This window comes from Anser cygnoides, chromosome Z (assembly GCF_040182565.1).
Source record: "Anser cygnoides isolate HZ-2024a breed goose chromosome Z, Taihu_goose_T2T_genome, whole genome shotgun sequence".
NCBI classification, from domain to species: Eukaryota; Metazoa; Chordata; class Aves; order Anseriformes; family Anatidae; genus Anser; species Anser cygnoides.
Window position 1 is genome coordinate 5,796,678 of NC_089912.1, and position 16,470 is coordinate 5,813,147.

At 37.8% G+C, this 16,470-nt stretch overlaps 1 long non-coding RNA gene across 2 annotated transcripts; it reads left to right on the forward strand.

Annotated features, from left to right (window-relative positions):
• The first annotated feature begins 10,056 nt into the window (after window positions 1-10,056).
• On the forward strand, window positions 10,057-14,496 carry LOC106049335 (uncharacterized). Of its 2 annotated transcripts, XR_010827669.1 has the most exons (4): window positions 10,057-10,288; window positions 12,131-12,182; window positions 12,260-12,426; window positions 12,848-14,496. It is a non-coding gene; the product is annotated as an uncharacterized lncRNA (long non-coding RNA). The 2 variants fall into 2 exon arrangements; XR_007159801.2 differs by having other exon boundaries at window positions 12,131-12,426.
• The last annotated feature ends 1,974 nt before the right edge of the window (window positions 14,497-16,470 follow it).

Sequence of the window (16,470 nt, forward strand, 5' to 3'; positions counted from 1 at the left end):
TAAGAACAGGAGAAAGTACATTTTAGTTGTTGGCACTGCAAAGAAGAGAGCAAGAAAATATTTTATGAAACAGGAATAAACAAAACCAAAAACACTTTTCCCTCAGTTTTACAAGTGACACTGTTATTTTGCTCCATCAGTACTGGAGAATATCCCAAATCAATTCAAATCAGTGTGAATTCCTTAGCTACCCATTTTTTTTTCCACATTTAAAGCACCCTGTAATTCCATCACTTTACTACTGACAGGTATAATTTTCACCATGAGCACAAATGATGGTGGGGCTATCCAAGCTCTCAATCAGGAAGTAAAATAATTAGTTATTCAATCCCTAAAAATATGGGAGTGCAACCAATTCTTATCCATGACTCGGGGAAAGACTCCACCACTAAACAGTCACATGCATTCAGATACAAGTTTGATGAAATTAATTGGTGTAGAAATTATGGCTGGTTAGTTTGGACTAAAACCATGTCAAGGGTAAGTGGAGGGAAATCGACTTGCTTGTAATTTTTCTTACGGAGAATAATTGGTGGTGGTGGTGGTGAAGCCTGGTAGGGAAGGCTCAAAAGTGGAAGAGAAAGATCATATTGAAAAAACCACTTTGGCAAAAGAAATACAAGGCAAATGTGGGGCTGCTGACCTCAAAGTCATAGGACAAGCAGATGGTTTAGATGGGAAAGGATGCAACGCATTTTCAGTCTGATACTTCAGGTGGTAGCTGCTGATTAAATATTGCTAATACCTTCACTCCATCCTTGCTTTTTATACACATTTATGCAACCAGGTCTGAATTCTTATTACTGAAAACAGTTCACATGTGGGAGGCAAAACAGCTTATCATGATACATGAATCGTACAAGATTTTTTGAGCTCCTGAACATTCCTGCTCAAATCCACTCTGATGTTGCTGAAGTAGGGTAAAATAATTGGGAAAAAAAATCTATTCATAATCAGTTCTTTTTTTTCATAGCATCACTGGAATCCTACTGATGCAAATATTCAAAGTAAATGTTAGAATGAACATTTTAAGGATTCATAAATTTCACCTTTCTTCAGATGTGGAGTCCATCATACTGATACAAGCATTAGGGAAGGTCTAAATGATACATTTTCATTTTGATCCCCACATATATTTTTGTATATATTTGTATATTTGTATAAATACAAAGCAGGGCTACAAAGGAAAGAAATGGATAAATGAAATTTGGTATAAATTATTATTTTACTATATTATTTTCTTTTATTTTTATATAAGAAAATATATTTTGTTATATTTCCACATAAAAAGGATGTTGATACTATTGTTGCAAGTACTTTTGGGGATTTCTTTAAGAAGAAAGATTGTCTCCTTAGATGCTGCTGTTTTTACCTCAGAGTTAGGTATATATTTATCAATGAGGAAATATATTGATGAGGAAAATATTTAGACATCAACTAACTTAATTAGCATATAAATCCCAGAAGAAGTAGAATAAAGAGCATGAAGAAAGGATATAATGGATTAAATGACCTTTTGAAAGAAATGAAATTGGTTTGATACCATGTACAGTGGACAAATCTATGTTCTAATTGATAGTTTACATTTTGATCATTTAGTAATTTGATCAGATATCTGTGTGTTGAAGTTAGGATAGCTTGTCCTCTTTTTATTCACATTTTGAAGATGAATAATACCTATGCCCTTTTTTAATTTCTCTAGGTTCTCAACCATTCTCCATTACTTCTCATATATATTCAGTATTAATTTGGAAATTGTACCAAAACAATTACCACCAGATCTTCTGAACTGAATGCATTTAATCTACCCATTTATTCCTTGACATATTATTTAATTATTTTAAAGACCTTAACAATTTTAAAGACCTTAACAATAAACATTTTATTGATGAAAGCAACTAAAATGGCTCTGAATACACTTAGCTTTTTGATGTTGTTATTGTCCTCATTTGTTGTCCTCATCTGTTGTTCTCATGTTGTCTCTATCAGATGTACCTGTGTTTTGCTATTACCTTTATTGCTTGATTCTTTTGCTTCTTAACATTTGTTCTTGTTCATTTAGGGCAGGGACATCCCTCTGATTATTACTTCTTCCATTACTTCCCCAAACCCCTCTGCCACCCCCCTCCCTCCCCCCCAAGTTGAGTAACCTTGAACTGCCCCTACCATGCCCCTACCACCACCAATATTACCCACTAAACCATGTCTCTTCCAACCTTTTCTTAAACACCTCACATATCATTCAATGATCCATTATTCTCAAAAATTAAATTTCAGAGCTTTTTGTTTTTCAGAAGTTGATGTCAATATTCATCTGATGCAGGAAATTCCAGTCTGGACCTAGGATGTTGCTCTGCTGCTTTCAGAAGAATAGTTAAATAATATTAGTTAATATTAGTTATTAAGTTAATAGTTAAATGCTTAATGAGAACATTAAGAAAGTTTGAGAGAGATATTTCTGTACTGAGTGATGTTTATGAAAACTATAAGTTGTAAGGCAACTTTTCCCCATGTATGCTCATAGCTGAATGCAGTTGGAAATATGACAATATTTCTTCCAGGAGTGACACATATCAGTGGCCCTAGCTAGGTCCAATTTCTGTCATTTTTCCCAGGAAACCAAACATGTCTTCCCATCTAATGCACAAAAATCATACCCTAAACCATATTGTTTGGTTCCTCTGCTCCTGCAATAAAAAATTGCTGAAGAAATACTAACTTTGAATCTGGTTTTGTAAAACAGGCAATTACATTCAAGTTACATTAGGAATTGGACGTGTAGGAGTGTGATAAGAAGATTTAATGACCTACAGCAGATAATTAAAAGGAGAAAAATAAAGGAACATCTCTACATGCTATCTCATTATTCTAAAAGGTTGTTATCCAACTGCGCTTAATTCCATCCCATGCCACTTACCAAGATAAACGTTTATCTTTGCATTCATATCATCTGGTTTCCTCAGTCATGCAGAGAGCAGCTCTTCTGTTCTTATTCCCAGTGCCTTTGCCTACAGACTGCATGTTCTGCATAAGCCTGCAGCTTCATTTCAAAGGAAAGCTTGATTTCACTCTTCACCAGTTTTAGAAAGGATTTTTAGTGCATTTTTTATAGCTCCAGTTGTGTGGACTGTGATTTTTTATTTTTTATTTTTTTTTAAGAAATAATTCAGTGGAAAGATCTAGGTATCTAAATGTTTTAGTTGCTCTGGAATATCTCAGTACCTTGAAAGGGAAGGATCAAAGGGAGAGCCTACAGGGAAACCATGCCACTGAAGAATAGAAGGAAGAGTTCAAGCATGAAACACTATAAAATCTAAAATAAAACTGGATCCCTATGTCTGGGCACCTCAGTCTCTTTCCTGAAATATAGATTTTGGCATATTTTCAGTGTCAGCAGTAGTACCAGCTCTATCTGCTGTCAGCTTTCACATCCATACACCCAAAAATGGGGCAAAATTTTTCAAGTCCTTGTCCCATTTCCTCCACTTTGTAGTTCTGGCCTCATCTACAAGGAGCATGGTAGAAAAAGGTTTTGTGTCTTTCTGGTCATCAAGCCAGGCATATACTCACACCTCTGTTCCCTCTGGGGAAAATAAATAAATAAATAAAAAACACTCTAGAAGTGGTAGGGTAAGTGAACAAGATCAGTCCTGACAGAAGACAAAGATAAATCTCAGAAAAATTCCCAGATATGTATTAGTTCACAGCCTCCTCAGTTGATTTGGCCTCCCCTGAAAACCAGCCTTTAGAAAGCTGTCTGATATTGAACTGACCTCTAAGCTTTTATTGAATAAAGCCTCAGGTGGCCTGGTCTGGAAGCCAGCCCCTTAACCATGCACTGGTACGTTAATTCCTCTCTGCTGCAGTTCGAGGCATCCACAGAGGTACGCTGAACAACAGTTTGGAAAAGAGGTTAGTTTCAGAACCATCTGAAATGGCCATTTATTTTTGATTATTTTTTATTTTTTTATTTTTTTATTATTATTATTATTTTTATTTTAGACTTCCTAGTCTTCTTTAGTAACTGAATTTCCAGTCTTCTTTCAAGATTCTGGTTGTTTATGATACTCCAGTGAAACTTGTGTTCATTTTAATTTTATCTTCTTAAATTAAACTCCTGTGAACGCCTATGATTTTTACATACATAAAACACTTTTGCTAAAGGAGAACACTGAAAATCTAGGAAAAACCCTGCATTATAATCCAAGATAGATGATGGATGTTTCCTTCCTGATGGAAATATCAAAGGTCATCTGATATAAAGTAATAGGCAAAGCAACATATTACTCCATAGGCTTTATTTCAAAAATGACAGAATTCTTTTGATTGATTTTCTCCAAGGAAGAAAAAAAAATCATCTTGACATGTCACGTTGAAGATCTCTACACAAAATGAAGAAAAAAAGTACTAACTAGAAGGAGAAGCTTGCACCTTAGGCAATCTTTATTTTGAAAGAGCTTACATTTTATTTTAAATACGAATAAATTTTTGGAAGTGAGACCATAGTGTGACAAAGTAATTACCCCTCCTCTGGTGTCAACTAATTCTTGTTTTTATTTTTATGTGAAATGTTGGAATGTATTTTACTTTATATGCCTTTTACTTTATATGCTCTCAGTGCTAAGTAAAAAAGTCACAGTCCCATGATGTTCATATGTTAAAAGACTTGGTTTTGTTTGAGAAGACTTTTTTTTTTTCATATATATATATATATATATATGTATGTATATGTATATTTAGTAGTAGATGCAGCACCAGCAGTTAGTAGACACTGTTAATGTCTGTGAGATTTACTGGACCATACCATAACATTAGCAAAATCTTTATAAGCATATAAAGGATTGGGTGTTTTCCTAATTTTCATTGTACATTAAATTCTTGAAATCTGCTAAAGGTGAAGGTGGATACAAAGTCAGGGGGTTGACTTTTTGTGGTGCTCCAGTTGGAAAAGAGAAAAATAGATACCTCCTTACCGTGAATAATCTTTTTCTCAGCTTTAAGATAGTGATAAGAGAAAACAGACAAGCAATGATATATAAAACTGGACATCTTGTTTTCTGTAGTATTGATTTGCTGACCAGAAGATAATTTCATTCTGAGTTTTGAGATTATTTTCATACCTCTCCTGAAAAAAAGCTTATCTGACTAAGATAAAATTGCAATCATCAGAGAAAAAGTATCATCGTGTATATGATCACATAGCTTAATAGGTATGGACAACTTGTAAAATTAAAGTACATGTGTTAAGGCGATTTACAGAGACTCTGCAGTAAAAGCTAATATTCTGCTTTTGAAGACCAGTATCTATTTCAAACGCTTGACTCTGAAAACTGTGTTCTAGTCTTCTTTCAGCTTTTTTTTTTTTTTTTCCCCTTTCATCACTCAAAGCAATGATATGTTCATGGTCTTCCTTGTTACTGTTACTTGCATAAGCACTTGATGATCTACAAACGCATTACAGAGGTATATTTCATGATAGGGATCTGTTTTTTACTATGATTTACTTCAGTCTGTTAGACTACTTCATTTCTTGGATATGCTTTGATACAGCCTTTAATTTCCTTTTCACCTATTCTCTCTTTCTGAGTTTTAGGCTCTATTATATAAAGTGCTCTATTACAGTTTTTTAGTCTACATCAAGCATAGGTAGTAACTGACAATTTTCCTGTAAATTCTGGACTTTGAGAGGTGGATTACCACCTCAATGTATTGCCTGATTGTCAGCTAAGGCATGTCCTCAGGTTAATAACCCTTACTGTCCTGAATAGAGTAATACTTCATTGTTCTATTAACGATAGTTCTGGCTAATCTGAAATTCTGAAATCTGTTTTGATATAAAACTCTGTCATCCTAATTTGTCAGCTGTATTCTTAATGGAGCAGATTATCTTAAGTGTCATCAAGCGGCACTTGCAGGGCAACCAGGCGATCAGGCCCAGTCAGCATGGGTTTATGAAAGGCAGGTCCTGCTTGACGAACCTGATCTCCTTCTATGACCAAGTGACGCGCTTGGTGGATGAGGGAAAGGCTGTGGATGTGGTTTACCTTGACTTCAGTAAGGCTTTTGACACCGTTTCCAACAGCATTCTCCTCAAGAAACTGGCTGCTCTTGGCTTGGAATGGCGTACGCTTCTTTGGGTTAAACACTGGCTGGGTAGCCGGGCCCAAAGAGTTGTGGTGAATGGAGTTAAATCCAGCTGGAGGCTGGTCACTAGTGGAGTCCCCCAGGACTCAGTACTAGGGCCAGTTCTCTTTAATATCTTTATCGATGATCTGGATGAGGGGATTGAATGCACCCTCAGTAAGTTTGCAGACGACACCAAGTTAGGTGCGTGTGTCGATATGCTCAAGGGTAGGAAGGCTCTGCAGGAGGATCTGGATAGGCTGGACCGATGGGCTGAGGCCAACTGTATGAAGTTCAACAAGGCCAAGTGCCGGGTCCTGCACCTGGGGCGCAACAACCCCAAGCAGAGCTACAGTCTGGGAGATGAGTGGCTGGAAAGCTGCCTGGCAGAGAAGGACCTGGGAGTATTGGTTGATAGTCAGCTGAATATGAGCCAGCAGTGTGCTCAGGTGGCCAAGAAGGCCAACAGCATCCTGGCCTGCATAAGAAGCAGCGTGGCCAGCAGGTCTAGGGAAGTGATTGTCCCCCTGTACTCAGCTCTGGGGAGGCTGCACCTCGAGTACTGTGTTCAGCTTTGGGTTCCTCGCTACAAGAAGGACATGGACGTGCTCGAGAGAGTCCAGAGAAGGGCAACGAAGCTGGTGAGGGGTCTGGAGAACAAGTCTTATGAGGAGCGGCTGAGGGAGCTGGGGTTGTTCAGCCTGGAGAAGAGGAGGCTCAGGGGCGACCTTATCGCACTCTACAGGTAAATTAAAGGAGGCTGTAGCGAGGTGGGAATTGGTCTATTCTCCCACGTGCCTGGTGACAGGATGAGGGGGAATGGGCTAAAGTTGTGCCAGGGGAGGTTTAGGTTGGATATTAGGAGGAACTTCTTTACTGAATGGCTTGTTAGGCATTGGAATGGGCTGCCCAGGGAAGTGGTTGAGTCACCATCCCTGGAGGTCTTTAAAAGACGTTTAGATTTAGATTAGAGTCTCTTCCAACCTAGATGATTCTGTGATTCTGTGAAATCACGTAGCCACACTTTGCTCACTCCCATGGTACTTAACTTGAACAACTGGCAACAGGATTTCTTGTAAATTTTCAGAATTAACCCTTTTTAAATTCTTCACTCATATGAGAATCCACCAGATTTCCCAGTATTTGATTATAATAACACAGGCACCTGCATATAAGTATTCCAGTAGAAATCTTGCTTAGCATACTGAGTATATTTTTCAATCTACAAACAAGAATCTATTACTTCATGTGTCTTACCTCCTTATTATTAGAATAAAATTAGAAAGAGATGGAAAAAGTACAGCCCTTCTAAGATAACTGTCTATTTATTGAAGTACAACTGAGGATGTTAAGGTATGTTGGAAGGTAGCTACAAGCTTGATAGATGCTACCAACCAGAAGTGCACTTTTGTATTGAATCAAAACCAGTAACTTCTACTTAATTATAAAGTACCCTATGCTTCAAAAATTGTTATTGTATGAATGAAGCTTTGAATTATTTCTGTCTGGAAGCATAAGCAGGGCTGTCAAACTGAGAGAAGAAAAACACCCAAACAAATAAATGCTGTTGGAATATTGTTCTTAAAAGATAATATTGCTTTATCTGCGAATATACTTTTAAGTAGTGAGAGAACTGAAGGGCTAATATACCTTTTGACAATGAAAAGACAGTAGAGTGACTGAAATTAAATTCTACGATTATAGCTGACCATGGCTTACAATAATGCTCATGTTATAGACTTTGCTGGAGGAATATTCCTGCGTGCTTTGCATCATGTATATAACACAATCAGAGAGACAGGAAAGAGAGAAGAAATGTTAGTGTCTGTGAATGAAACTTCAATTAAATGCCTGTTTCTCTCAAGATTAGTACAGTTTTGTATACTTTCCAATTGGATACAAATGGAATATCTAAATCTCTTTTATTAAGCAACGAATGGAAGCCTAACCATTTTCACGAATTCACATATCATCTGGTAGCTTTATTTCAAAAGACTATTTTTTCCCTAATAAACTCAATAGACATGGCTGTTATATAAAGCTACATTTCTGACAACAGATTCCAGTGAATGATGTTCATTTCTAGAGTGAGTTAGGATTCATATTCATATGATATCTACTATTTTTTTCCTTCTATTGATAAATGAATTTTAGAGGTAAATAGCACCATTCTTTTACTAATCTATTGGTTTTCCTTTAATGTAATACTGCATACTTTTTATTACAGTGTGAAAATGGAATAAAATATGGAAAACAAGCATCTGAACTTAAAAAAAAAAATCTTTAAGTGGTACAGTAGCAAGCAGGCTAGTGGTGCCCATTCTTGTCAAACTCAGTTTTGTATGAAATGTGAGATATTGTAGTCTCTCCTGTGTTTTCTTCACGTACCAGATTTTTGCTGCATACAGATTTTTATATGTAAAATTTAATCAGATTTTAATATAATCTCAAGGATTGCTGAATTATTGTTTTTGAGGTATTTCTATATTTACACATTTAAAGTACTGAATTATCTAGTGTTTTTTGTGTGTGTGATTTTAATTGTTGTAGTATGGTTAACTCAGAGACTTGTTTATAGCTGAGTACAGTGAAATTACACAGTTTTATGAAAGCTGTGCTCAATATTGAGCACGTAGTTTCTTCAGCTGGTAAAATACAGAAGTTTAACTTGTCACCATAGAGACAAGCAGTGGGATCTTGTTTTGTGTGTTTTACTGTATACAGTTACTGGATACATGAGTGAAAACTAGAAATACTACTCAGTCTGAAGCATAAGAAAGCCAGTACCTTCAGTTCCACTTAGAACCTCAAAATATGGCTTAAATAGCATAAAAACACAGCAACACTTTTTACCTAAAATATGGACTTCAATCTACTTCAACATTCTGTTCTGCACAATAAAAGGCAAGATCATCTGAGGCACAGAGAGCAGAAGGATCCAGTGGTGGCTCAGGAGCTGGGACAGCTCCTGTAGTGTATGCATCGTGACAAACAGACAACTGCCTGTTGAAGCTGTTGACAAGATGTGGCTGGAGGGGACTGGTCAGGAGCTAAGACAGATGTCAGTTCAGCATTGATTGTAACTGCAAGATCTGAAGTAAGCTTTAGCTTCAATCTTACATGGGAACAGACCAAAGCTGAATCCAATTAATCGAATCCAGTTGAATTTCCCCAGCTAAATGGAGCAGAGAAGAATATGACTTGGGGCTACCCATACTGGAAATGTTTCTTTGTTATTAAGTGTATGAAAGTGGTAGCTATATGTGTGTGCATGTGGGTAAATTATTACTTGAGGGCTACCATTTAGCTGAGTAATCAATTTCCACAACCAAAGTTGCTGATACTTTGATGAGTGTAGTGGGTTTACGTGGCAAGGTTTTGGTAGTGGGTGGCTGCAAGAGTGGCCTCTATGAGAAGAGTCCAGAAGCTGCACCATGGTAAATAAGGCCTGCTCCAAAGGAACCCACCAGTGCTCAGCCAATAAGCGATGTTGTTTGCACCTCTGTGAGAGCAGACTTAAGAAATGGAAAAATAACTGCTGGGGAACACAGCTGGGAGAGTGAGAAGTGAGAAGCAGCCCTGCAGCCCCCAGATGAGTGCAGCAGGAGGCAGGAGGTGCTCCAGGCACGCAGCAGCAGTTCCCCTGCGGCCTGTGGAGAGGCCCCTGGTGGAGCAGGCTGTCCCCCTGCACCCACGGGTCCCACACGGAGCAGATCTCCACGCTGCAGCCCGTGGAGGAGCCCCCGGTGGAGCAGGTGGATGTGGCCTGGAGGAGGCTGCGGCCCATGGAGAGCCCCCGCAGGAGCAGGCCCCGGGCCGGAGCTGCAGCCCGTGGAGAGGAGCCCACGCAGGAGCAGGGGGTCTGGGGGGAGCTGCCGCCCACCCGTGGGGGACCCGTGCTGGAGCAGTTTGCTCCTGGGGGATGGATGGACCCCGTGGTACGGAGCCGTGTGGGAGCAGTTCCTGAAGAGCTGCTGCCTGTGGGCAGCCCCCGCAGGCTCAGTTCGGGAAGGACGGCATCCCGTGGGAGGGACCCCGCGTGGAGCAGGGGCAGAGAGGGACCGTGAAGGAGCGGTGGAGATGAAGCATCAGGGACTGACCACAGCCCCCATTCCCCGTTCCCCTGTGCTGCTTGGGAGAGGAGGTGGAGGAAACTGGATGTGCAGTAAGTTTATTTAGGTTGTTTCCTTTGATTCTCACTTTTCTAGCTTGTTAGTAATAGGCTATACATTTTATTAATCTCCCTATGCTCAGTCTGTTTTGCCCGTGACGATAATTGTTGAGTGACCACCCTGTTCTCATCTCAACCCTTGAGCCCTTTACATCATATTGTCTCCCCCTTTCCCTTTGATGAAGGGGAGTGAGAGAGCGGTTGTGGTAGAGCTCGGCTGCCTACTTGAGTAAAACCACCACAGAGAAACAAACAAACAAAAATCTATATTTTTGGGTTTTGATGGTATTAGAGACTGTAAATAAGTGAAAAACAGAAGACATGGTTAACTTTGATGTAGAGCATAAAAACATGTTTGAAAATAGAGTCTGAACTAATGGTATGCTGCTTGTTCTAGAAACACATGCACAATAATTAGAATTAATATTTAATAATAATAATAAAATTAATTTCTCTAAACTTTCACAGAAAATGTCATTAAAATATCCATAGATTTATTTTATTTTATTTTATTATTTTATTTTATTTTATTTTATTTTTTCTAAAATGTGTCTCACAGATTTGAATACAGAAACTCTAAAAGACTGGAAAGTACTTTTGTTGGTATAGAAGCCACATGTCTAAGAGAATGTTACAGTGATCACAGAGTTGTTTTAATAAACATGAGCATAAAATATGTATTTTCATCGTCTCTACAATAAGGAGAGTTCTCTGGAGGTTTTAAAAAAATAGATGAGGTTTGTTTTCTTCCAGAGTTGTTATAGCTTTAAGTGAATGTGATATGAGACACCAGCTACAGCATTGGCTTGGAGCCTGGGAACACTGGGGATGCAACACATGTTTTTGTTCTGACTTCTTGGGAACTGAAGGTGGTTCAGAAGTGGCAGCAGGTGAAGTTATGTTTATTTCCCCTTAAATAAACTGGAGAAAGCAGTCAGTGGATCCCAGAAGACACTGCTGAAGGTAATGGTGCCAGTGAAGCAAGCACCAGAGTGAATCTTCCCAGGTCACAGTGACAGCACAGACTCTACATCTGGCACTGATCTTGTACCTAGTAAGAAGCCTGGCATACAGGCTCTGTCCACAATCTGCTGAAAGTGGAAATATCTGCACGTGGTTTGGTTGCAGGGTTACTCACCCTTCTTTGACACAACACTCCAGACAAATAGCTGGTAATAATGTGGCAGTGTCCTTACTTCTTTTCACTGTGGTTGCTGAAGCACCTGTTTTATCTCCTGGGAATGCTGCTTCTCCTGGCCATGGGCTGTGCAGTCCTGAGTGTGTCTGATGTTCTGTGGAGATGGTATCTTACATACCTCTGGGTTTACACTGCTTTTAGTAAGTTTATTTTCATCTGTGCTGTGCTGCACATGGTGTAATGGGACCATCATTGTGCTTGGGGATCTGGAGCATTTCTCCAGAATGAATGTTAAAATGTAATGATAACAACAGCCACAATTTAGTATGCCAAAGGGGAAAAAAAATCCATGATTAATTGGTTAATTAATTGCCTCACCTGTTCTAAATTTTTTTTTTTTTTTTTTTTTTTTAAAGTCTACATTTTTAGCCAAGTGTTTCACTTACAATGTAAAAAACTTGTTCTGGAAAGAGAAATGTCACTAGAGACAGGGTACATTTACTTTGTTCAGGTGAAATCTGTTTCTGAGCTGTTGCTGATCCTGAACAACTCTTAAAAATGAAGAAAGTTATTGTAACTCCCCATAACAAGCATAGTAAATTTAAGTAAAGTTGATAAATAATGTTAGCTCACCTTAATGGTTATGTCCAGAAAGGTGAGATCTAAGTTTGAAAAAGTATTTGCTGTTTTGTTGTCAGGATTCCCAAAAGACGAGGTTATAGAGGAAGAATGAAAACACATTTTCATAAGGTACTATCGGTTCATTCAAGTGGCTGGGAATCATAGTGTGAACTCGCAGAATATCTAACAGAAGTGTGAAACACCAGGGATCAGAAAAGAGACACCAAAGTATCTGTCTAATGGCTTGCCACTGTCTGAGGAACTGCCAGCTGCCAAAGGACTTCAGGTAGTGCATACAGCAGTGTCCCTTGGGTAGCTCAGATCTGGAGGCGGAGGAAGGAGGAATGAGTAAGACGCAGAACTGAAAATAAAGGTAAGTTGTGTCTTGATTGTTAATATACGAATAATCTTCTAAGCAGATTATTAAATGTCTGTGTGGATGGGCAGAGTCTTAAGGGGTCTGATGAGGCTGTGCAGAATAAACTCCTCTGAATTAGAAAGGGACGTGAAAGTTCATTAAAAATATGGACATAAAAACGTTATCAAAATGCAGCACTTTGTGACCCAGGTAATGATAGATTTGTTATTGGTGATGTGTGCTCAATTAATTTAAATTCTGTGAACTAAGAGGTAGATACTGAAGCGTTACAAACCTGACCTGGGGAGTTGTTTTTTTTTAAAAAAAAAACATATGGCTTCAGAAATAACTGTTAGAGCTGAGTAAAACTTGAAAAATCCGAAGTTGCCATTACTGTTGATCATGTGGAGTGTTCACATATCTATCTTTTTTGCAGAACAGAGGTACACATTGGTTCCCTAGAGTTCAGAGGGTAACATTCGAGAACATACAGGTGTTGGCATTAAACTTCACTAATTGAATGGTCTGAAGGCTTCTTATTCACTGGTTCCTGTTACGTTTCATTTTCTGGGCTTCAGCCATTCAAGCACTGGTATCTACAGGTAGGGGGTAGTATTTCTGAGACCTGTGTTTTGACATACACACAGAAACAAACAAAAACAAAATCCCCCACTATCTTCATGACATTAGAAAGTAATAGCTGGTAAAAGCCAATTTTGCCCGTTAAGAACAGTGAATGAGTGAGGATAAATGAGGTGTAATGCATAGCTTTGAAGCATAAAAAATTGTTGCAATGCTCACAGTTAATTATAATTTATCCACATTCATTTCTCTTTAGATACCTGACAAGCTGGTGTTTCATTTTTCTAACGCTCACTACAATATTTAGCTTTTTATTTCCTGCAATAATTTCATCACTTCACTTCAAAAGCACATCTATTCCTTCCGGACTTAAGACAAATGTGTTTGTTGACTTTCAAGCTGTTAAAATTAGCCATAGCAGTGAATTAATATTCATTTGGAGTTATAACTCCATTACATCTATCTGCTTCTAAGCATGCACAGTCTAATGTATCGTCTGACTTTTATGTAAATAAATATGCCTCCTGCCTGCAGAGTTTGATGGCTGCTGTAGAACTTTTTGAACTTCATGGAGTTTTTCTAATACACAACACACCTAGAAATCTGAAAGTAACTAGCTACTAGTCCCTCCTCCCCCCCCCCCTTTTTTCTTCCTTCCGTGCTGACTGATTACACGATTACATAGATGATAATTTAAAAAATATTTTTAGAAACTTTCTTCAGCACAGACTGGATTCAGATTTGATCTCCAGCATTTTCAGACCGTGTTTTGGAGAGGCCTCTAGAAATCCTATGAAACCGCAGTATGCTAAAAGTTTTTATTTATTATTACTTTTTTTTTTTTTAATTTCCTCATACTTGCCTTTCTCTGATGCTAGCACTTAAGTCTTTCATGAAGCCTTTTCTTTTTGCCATTGTTTCTCTGTCTCTAGTTCTGCATTTTTCCTGCCATTTACATCTACTTCATAGCCCTACCACTTTCATCATTCATACATGAGTAAAAAAGAATAGGTTGGAAAGAACTATTACTCAGACTTTTCCCTATAGATATGGTAATGGAGTGGCATATGTAATGTAACATTCATTTCAAGCTTTTGAGATCCACTGGGAATATGAATGTTCTGCCTGTAGAGTCAGAACTGTTGCAACAACCTCAAAAGCAATGTGAAATTTTGTTGGATCCTATTTTTTTTATATTATTATTCTTTTCATAGGACCTAATGTTTTAATTTAAATGCTGATGTGGTTTTGTTCAGTAACGGCAGTCCTTACAATTCATATATTCAAAATGTGTGTTTTAAAGTTGCATCTTCTTGCCCTGTTAGCCTGTTAGTTAGAACAAAGTTACCCTGACACAATATTTATTTTGCTGGTTGTTTTCTTTTTCTCTGGAGACCGATAATTCTTTCCTGATATTTATTCAGAAATAACTCACCTAATCTTCCAGCCAGAAGACTCCTTAAAAAATAACCCACTTGCGAATGATTATTAACGTTGTAGACCAGTTTTAGTGCTGTGAATCTGGCCTTTAACTTTTTACCCCTGCTCCTCTACATTTTCTCTGATTACTGAATGCATTTTTGTAAATTAGATCTTCCTTCATTCTAATACTTTTACATTTCTGCTTCTATGCATTTGGTATGGCTTACAGGTAGCACCTACCATTCCACCCCCTAAATCAGTGACAAAATTCATGCTGGATCATATTTGATGCTAATCCAGTGCCTTATTTTGGTCAATTTATGGGAAACTCGGAGTTTTATAGACTTCACTACCAGATTTGCAGTAAGCTAATTGAAAATAGATTTTATATTCATCATCATGAAAATAACTGGCACATCCAAAGAGGAGCATTGTGCAGGCTGATTAATGTTTCAACAGATCTTGATAATTACCAAAATAATTCTCACTACAATAAAAAGTTCAGGATAGTTCAATAGGCTTTTTCAAAATGTTAGCTTTCACATGCTTTCTAAGGCAGGAATGGAGCTATCTCATGAGGTTTGTCTTAATGGTAATATAATTTTGATTTATGAAAAACCTGGCAGCATTTTAGTTTGGAGGGAAAAAAGAAACCCTTTTTTTTGTTTGTTTTCTTTTTTCTTTTTCTTTTTTTTCGTGACGTGAAACTTATTGCTGGTCAGTAGTGGGGCCAGAAAATGTTTAGACCCGTGTAGGCTGTTAGCCTGGGAAGCCAGTTTCATTGTACAGGTTACTCATAGCAAGAGAGCAAAATCAGACTTAAACACTCCTGATCTGTTGCTCTCTGTTGAACATAATGTGGGTAGAAAGACCAACTACCTAATTTAATTACCTAAAGTAGATGCCTGAGGTTAGGTTTTGTGATTATCTCTTGGATATTCTGATCTTAGTCAAGGTAACAGTGACATTTTTGTCCTAACTGACTGGGAAATAGTGTTAGTTCAGCACTGCTGTAGGTGACAGCCAAGTTTTGCCATAACTATGCAAGACATGAATGACTAAAATAATGAAAGTCCAAGGCTTTCACAGAGAAAATCAGAAAGGTCAGGATGAAAAAGCTTCAGCTTCGTTTTCTATACACATCAGATTATGAAGTAGGTTAGATTTAGCCAAATGTTCCCCATAAAGAAATGCAATTTATAACTATAGGCACACTTTATTGTGAGCATGTGAAACTCTCCAAGGGCACTTATTTGCAATTGATAAGTCACTTTTTTTTATTTTTTTATTTTTTTTATTACTTTTTGCTATAGAGAATGAAATATATACATATAAAAAAATGTATCTGTCAGTATTCTCTGTAGAGAAAATGGTGAAGTTTAAGGAGGAAGAATGCATCCCTTTCCCCTACATGAGGTTCAGCTATTTTAGACGAGTACTCACTGTAAAGGAAAATAGTAGATAACAATTGTTTGTTTCTCCTTTGATTATGTGCTTTCTTATATTACTCTTTAATGTCAAGCGTGAAATGCAAAGATAGCCCTGGAGAAGAGAGAAATAACTCTAGTTTCTTTTTAGGTGTGTATTTCTCTTTTAAAAAGAATTCGAAGAATTAAACCTGAAGACAGGGACATGTTTACTCATAGAGTATCTTAAAACTACCTAAAAATGCTTAATGCAGAAAAGAATATCTGTTCTTAGTTTTTCTGCACCACTCTTATGCAGTGAGCTAAGTAGCTCGTTGAAGTCCATTGTAAATACTGTCATTACATGTTTCTTCAAAGCAAATTGTTTACACCTATGCTAAAAGATAAAAGAACTACTTTGGGATGAGAATTTCTTCCAGTTCCCTCTCCTTCTGTAATTCTGACCTTATCATTTTGCTCTGTCAGCATGCAACTTCGGCCCACTCTCATAGCTTATGGATCCAAATCCACACTTCCTTTGGTTCTTGCTATCTGAGTACAAGAGTTGTTGTGTATGATGCAGGCACGGAAGGTTCCAGCTGCACCTGGAAGTGTTTTATACTTGCAGTTTCACGTCCCAAAATAGTGA